We start from the raw sequence: 7970 nt of genomic DNA on the forward strand, positions 1-7970 counted from the left end.
GCTATTACAAGAGCTCTAACCTAGGACAACCTGAGAAGTATATTTGTAGTATTTTGTCTAATTGGCATGTGCTTCGATAATTTTCATCTGTTTACTATTCTCATTGAAATAATTGTTTCAAACTGTGGAAGTTGAAACTTGGGCTATTGTTAATTAGAACCTGAGAAGTGGAACCTAGTAGTATTTGGCATCCAAAAGGCCATTTACCAAATAATATTCACATGAAAGGCTGAAAATTAAGGAAATTGACTAAAAAAGGCTGAGGCCCAAAAGAAAAATAGATGAGACCCAAAAAAGAAATGGACCATAGAAAGGCCGATGCCCAAAAACACTGAACGAAGCTTAGGGAACAAAAAGGCTGAATTATTGGGCTCGGCCCATGTAAAACACCAAATCAGACCGGGCTGAATCTTGTCAACGACCTTTTCAATTGGTCACTGATACGTCTCCAACGTATCTATAATTTTTGATTGCTCCATGCTATATTATCTGCTGTTTTGGGCAATATTGGGCTTTATTATCCACTTTCATATTACTAATGTCTACTACACAACCTTCTTGTAGACGTTGTTGGGCCTCCAAGTGCAGAGGTTTGTAGGACAGTAGCAAATTTCCCTCAAGTGGATGACCTAAGGTTTATCAATCCGTAGAAGACGTAGGATGAAGATGGTCCCTCTTAAGCAACCCTTCAACCAAATAACAAAGAGTGTCTTGTGTCCCCAACACACCCAATACAATGGTAAATTGTATAGGTGCACTAGTTCGGCGAAGAGATGGTGAAACAAGTGGTATATGGATAGTAGATAAAGGTATTTGTAATCTGAAATAATAAAAATAGCAAGGTAGAAAGTGATAAAAGTGAGCGTAAATGGTATTGCAATGATAGGAAATAAGGCCTAGGGTTCATACTTTCGCTAGTGTAAGTTCTCTCAACAATAATATCATAATTGGATCACATAACTATCCCTCAACATGCAACAAAGAGTCACTCCAAAGTCACTAATAGCGGAGAACGAACGAAGAGATTACGGTAGGGTACGAAACCACCTCAAAGTTATTCTTTCCAATCAATCCGATGGGCTATTCCTAAAAGTGTCCCAAACAGCCCTAGAGTTCGTACTAGAATGACACCTTAAACACAAATCAACCAAAACCCTAATGTCACCTAGATACTCCAATGTCACCTCAAGTATCCGTGGGTATGATTATACGATATGCAACACACAATCTCATATTCATCTATTCAACCTACACAAAGGACCTCAAAGAGTGCCCCAAAATTTCTACCGGAGAATCATGACGAAAACGTGTGCCAACCCCTATGCATAGGTTCCCAATGTCACGAAACCCGCAAGTTGATCACTCAATCCGATAAGATTACTTCAAAGGGGAAACTCAATTCATTACAAGAGAGAAGAGGGGGAGGAGAAACATAGGATCCAACTATAATAGCAAAGCTCGCGATACATCAAGTTCGTGCCAAATCAAGAAACGAGAGAGAGATATCAAACACATAGCTACTGGTACATACCCTTAGCCCCGAGGGAGAACTACTCCCTCCTCGTCATGGAGAGCGCCGGGATGATGAAGATGGCCACCGGTGAGGGATCCCCCCTCCGGCAGGTTGCCGGAACAGGGTCCCGATTGACTTTGGTGGCTACAGAGGCTTGCGGCGGCGGAACTCCTGATCTAATCTCTGTTCTGGAAGTTTTAGGGTACGTGGAGTTATATAGGCGGAAGAAGTACGTCAGGGGAGCCACGAGGGCCCCACGAGGCAGGGGACGCGCCCTAGGGGGGTGGGCACGCCCCCCACCCTCGTGGCTTCCTCATTCCTTCCTTGACGTGGGGTCCAAGTCCATTCGGTGGCTTTCGTTCCAAAAATAACTTCTCTAGTTGATTTCGTTTCGTTTCGACTCCGTCTGATATTCATTTTCTTCAAAATACTGAAATAGGCATAAAACAGCAAATCTGGGCTGGGCCTCTGGTTAATAGGTTAGTCCCAAAAATAATATAAAAGTGGGTATTAAATCCCAATATTGCCCAAAATAGTAGATAATATATCATGGATCAATCAAAAATTATAGATACGTTGGAGACGTATCAAGCATCCCCAAGCTTAATTCCTTCTCGTCCTCGAGTAGGTAAATTATAAAAAAGATAATTTTTGATGTGGAATGCTAGTTCGCGTAATTTCAATGTAATTCTTCTTACTTGTGATATGAATATTCAGATCAGAAAGATTCAAGACAAAAATTCATATTGACATAAAAACAATAATACGTCAAGCATACTAACTAAGCAATCATGTCTTCTCAAAATAACATGGCCCAAGAAAGCTATCCCTACAAATCATATAGTCTGGCTATGCTCTATCTTCACCACACAAAATATTTAAATCATGCACAACCCCGATGACAAGCCAAGCAATTGTTTCATACTTTTGATGTTCTCAAACTTTTTCAATCTTCATGCAATACATGAGCGTGAGCCATGGACATAGCACTATAGGTGGAATAGAATGGTGGTTGTGGAGAAGACAAAAAGGAGAATATAGTCTCACATCAACTAGGCGTATCAACGGGCTATGGAGATGCCCATCAATAGATATCAATGTGAGTGAGTAGGGATTGTCATGCAACGGATGCACTAGAGCTATAAGTGTATGAAAGCTCAAAAAGAAACTAAGTGGGTGTGCATCCAACTTGCTTGCTCACGAAGACCTAGGGCATTTTGAGGAAGCCCATAATTGGAATATACAAGCCAAGTTCTATAATGAAAGATTCCCACTAGTATATGAAAGTGACAACATAGGAGACTCTCTATCATGAAGATCATGGTGCTACTTTGAAGCACAAGTGTGGTAAAAGGATAGTAGCATTGTCCCTTCTCTCTTTTTCTCTCATTTTTTTATTTTTTTATTTGGGCCTTTCTCTTTTTTATGGACTCTTTTATCTTTTTTTATTTGGGCTTCTTTGGCCTCTTTTATTTATTTATTTTCATCCGAAGTCTCATCCCGACTTGTGGGGGAATCATAGTCTCCGTCATCCTTTCCTCACTGGGACAATGCTCTAATAATGATGATCATCACACTTTTATTTACTTACAACTCAAGAATTACAACTCGATACTTAGAACAAGATATGACTCTATATGAATGCCTCCGGCGGTGTACCGGGATGTGCAATGATTCATGAGTGACATGTATGAAAGAATTATGAACGGTGGCTTTGTCACAAATACGATGTCAACTACATGATCATGCAAAGCAATATGACAATGATGGAGCGTGTCATAATAAACGGAACGGTGGAAAGTTGCATGGCAATATATCTCGGAATGGCTATGGAAATGCCATAATAGGTAGGTATGGTGGCTGTTTTGAGGAAGGTATATGGTGGGTTTAAGGTACCGGCGAAAGTTGCGCGGTACTAGAGAGGCTAGCAATGGTGGAAGGGTGAGAGTGCGTATAATCCATGGACTCAACATTAGTCACAAAGAACTCACATACTTATTGCAAAAATCTATTAGTTACCGAAACAAAGTACTACGCGCATGCTCCTAGGTGGATAGATTGGTAGGAAAAGACCATCGCTCGTCCCCGACCGCCACTCATAAGGAAGACAATCGATAAATAAATCATGCTCCGACTTCATCACATAACGGTTCACCATACGTGCATGCTACGGGAATCACAAACTTAAACACAAGTATTTCTCAAATTCATAACCACTCAACTAGCATGACTATAATATCACCATCTCCATATCTCAAAACAATTATCAAGTATCAAAATTCTCATAGTATTCAATAGACTCATAAGAGAACTTTATTATTCTTGAATACCTAGCATATTAGGATTTTAAGAAAATTACCATGCTACTTAAGACTCTCAAAATAATCTAAGTGAAGCATGAGAGTTCATCTATTTCTTCAAAATAAAACTACCACCATGCTCTAAAAGATATAAGTGAAGCACTAGAGCAAACGACAAACTACTCCGAAAGATATAAGTGAAGATCAATGAGTAGTCGAATAATTATGCAACTATGTGATGACTCTCTAAAATTTAATAATTTCATATCTTGATACTTTATTCAAACAGCAAGCAAAGAAAAATAAAATGACATCTAAGAATATCAAACATCATGTGAAGAAGCAAAAACTTAGGATCAACCGATACTAACCGATAGTTGTTGAAGAAGAAAGGTGGGATGCCAACCGGGGCATCCCCAAGCTTAGATGCTTGAGACTTCTTGAAATATTATCTTGGGGTGCCTTGGGAATCCCCAAGTTTGAGCTTTTGTGTCTCCTTAATCCCTCTCATATCAAGGTCTCCCTAAATCTCAAAAGCTTCATCCACACAAAACTCAACAAGGACTCGTGAGATAAGTTAGTATAAACCATTGCAAAAACCTTATCATACTCTACTGTAGAAAATCACTAAAATTATTATTCAACATTGCATACTAAATGCCTCTTCATATTTAATAGTCCTATCCTCAAATAGAATCATTAAAGAAGCAAACATATGCAAACAATGCAAACATAACAGCAATCTGCCTAAACAGGATAGTCTGTAAAGAATGCTGCAACATCCATACTTCACGAGCTCCAAAAATTATGGAATAAAATTCCCACTGCAGTAAATTTATCAGAGCTTAATATGAAAAAGGTTTTAACATTTTATCACATTCTGACTTTTCTCGGGAATTATTGCAACAGCGGTAAACTTTCTGTTTTCAAACAGCAACATGTATACTTGTAACATAGGCATAGTAAAGGCTATCATGTTGGAAATATGCCCTAGAGGCAATAATAAAAGTATTATTATATTTCAATGTTCATGATAAATGTCTTTTATTCATGCTATAACTGTATTATCCGGAAATCGTAATACACGTGTGAATACTTAGACCACAATATGTCCCTGGTGAGCCTCTAGTTGACTAGCTCGTTGTGATCAACAGATAGTCATGGTTTCCTGACTATGGACATTGGATGTCGTTGATAACGGGATCACATCATTAGGAGAATGATGTGATGGACAAGACCCAATCCTAAGCATAGCATAAAAGATCGTGTAGTTCGTTTTGCTAGAGCTTTGCCAGTGTCAAGTATCTCTTCCTTCGACCATGAGATCGTGTAACTCCCGGATACCGTAAGAGTGCCTTGGGTGTATCAAACGTCACAACGTAACTGGGTGACTATAAAGGTGCATTACATGTATCTCCGAAAGTATCTGTTGGGTTGACACGGATCGAGACTGGGATTTGTCACTCCGTATGATGGAGAGGTATCTCTGGGCCCACTCGGTAATGCATCATCATAATGAGCTCAATGTGACCAAGGTGTTGGACACGGGATCATGCATTACGGTACGAGTAAAGTGACTTGCCGGTAATGAGACTGAACAAGGTATTGGGATACCGACGATCGAGTCTCGGGCAAGTAACGTACCGATTGACAAAGGGAATTGCATACAGGGTTTGATCGAATCCTCGACATCGTGGTTCATCCGATGACAACATCGAGGAGCATGTGGGAGCCATCATGGGTATCCAGATCCCGCTGTTGGTTATTGACTGAGAGCGTCTCTGTCATGTCTGCATGTCTCCCGAACCCGTAGGGTCTACACACTTAAGGTTCGGTGACGCTAGGGTTATTAGGAAGACTAGTATGTGACTACCGAATGTTGTTCGGAGTCCCGGATGGGATCCTGGACGTCACGAGGAGATCCGAAAGGGTCCGGAGGTAAAGATTTATATATGGGAAGTTGTCAAACGGACACCGGGAAGTTTCGGGGTCATACTGGTATTGTACCGGGGCCACCGGAAGGGTTCCGGGGGTCCACCGGGAGGGGCCACCCCTCCCGGGGGGCCACATGGGCTGCGTGGGGCAGGGAGCCAGCCCCTGGTGGGCTGGCCGCACCCCCTCCCTTGGGCCCATGCACCTAGGGTTGAGGGGGGAACCCTAGAGGGGGCGCCCCCTTGGCTTGGGGGGCAAGCCACCCTCTCCCCTCTCCCCTAGGCCGCCGCACCCCCCCTAGATGGGTTCTAGGGGGCCGGCCCCCTTCTCCTTTCCCCCTATAAATAGAGGGGTGAGGGGAGGGCAGCCGCACCACCCTCCAAGGCGCAGCCCTCCCCTCCCCAACACCTCTCCTCTTCCGTTGTGTGCTTGGCGAAGCCCTGTCGGAGTACTGCCTCTCCACCATCACCACGCCGTCGTGCTGCCGGTGGAGCTGTCTTCCTCAACCTCTCCTTCCCCCTTGCTGGATCAAGAAGGAGGAGACGTCTCCCGTCCCGTACGTGTGTTGAACGCGGAGGTGCTGTCCGTTCAGCACTTGGTCATCGGTGATTCGAATCACGTCGAGTACGACTACATCATCACCTTGCAACCTTCCGCACGCGATCTACAAGTGGTATGTAGATGCAAACTCTCTCCCTTGACTCGTTGCTTAGATGAACTCATAGATGGATCTTGGTGAAACCGTAGGAAAAATTTTAATTTTCTGCAACGTTCCCCAACAGTGGTATCAGAGCTAGGTCTATGCGTAGTTCTCTTTGCACGAGTAGAACACAATTTTGTTGTGGGCGTGGATTTTGTCATCTTACTTGCCTCTACTAGTCTTTTCTTGCTCAACGGTATTGTGGGATGAAGCGGCCCGGACCAACCTTACACGTACGCTTACGTGAGACCGGTTCCACCGACTGACATGCACTAGTTGCATAAGGTGGCTGGTGGGTGTCTGTCTCTCCCATTTTAGTTGGAGCGGAATCGATGAACAGGGCCCTTATGAAGGGTAAATAGAAGTTGACAAAATCACGTTGTGGTGATTCGTAGGTAAGAAAACGTTCTTGCTAGAACCCAATTGCAGCCACGTAAAAGATGCAACAACAATTAGAGGACGTCTAACTTGTTTTTTGCAGCGATTGATCATGTGATGTGATATGGCCAGAAGTTGTGATGAATGATGAATTGTGATGTATGAGATCATGTTCTTTGTAATAGGATTCACGACTTGCATGTCGATGAGTATGACAACTGGCAGGAGCCATAGGAGTTGTCTTTATTTTTTGTATGACCTGCGTGTCATTGAATAACGCCATGTAAACTACTTTACTTTATTGCTAAACATTAGTCATAGAAGTAGAAGTAGTCGTTGGCGTGACAACTTCATGAAGACACGATGATGGAGATCATGATGATGGAGATCATGGTGTCAAGCCGGTGACAAGATGATCATGGAGCCCCGAAGATGAAGATCAATGGAGCTATATGATATTGGCCATATCATGTCACAACTATATAATTGCATGTGATGTTTATTATGTTTATGCATCTTGTTTACTTAGGACGACGGTAGTAAATAAGATGATCCCTTACAAAAATTTCAAGAAGTGTTCTCCCCTAACTGTGCACCGTTGCTACAGTTCGTCGCTTCTAAGCACCACGTGATGATCGGGTGTGATGGATTCTTACGTTCACATACAACGGGTGTAAGACAGTTTTACACAGCGAAAACACTTAGGGTTAACTTGACGAGCCTAGCATGTGCAGACATGGCCTCGGAACACGGAGACCGAAAGGTCGAACACGAGTCGTATGGAAGATACAATCAACATGAGAATGTTCACCGACGATGACTAGTCCGTCTCACGTGATGATCGGACACGGGCTAGTCGACTTGGATCGTGTAACACTTAGATGACTAGAGGAATGTCTAATCTAAGTGGGAGTTCATAATTTGATTAGAACTTTATTATCATGAACTTAGTCTAAAACCTTTGCAAATATGTCTTGTAGATCAATGGCCAACGCTAATGTCAACATGAACTTCAACGCGTTCCTAGAGAAAACCAAGCTGAAAGATGATGGCAGCAACTATACGGACTGGGTCCGGAACCTGAGGATCATCCTCATAGCTGCCAGGAAACAATATGTCCTAGAAGGACCGCTAGGTGACGCTCCCG

Source organism: Triticum dicoccoides, chromosome 7A, assembly GCF_002162155.2.
Source record: "Triticum dicoccoides isolate Atlit2015 ecotype Zavitan chromosome 7A, WEW_v2.0, whole genome shotgun sequence".
Lineage (NCBI taxonomy): Eukaryota > Viridiplantae > Streptophyta > Magnoliopsida > Poales > Poaceae > Triticum > Triticum dicoccoides.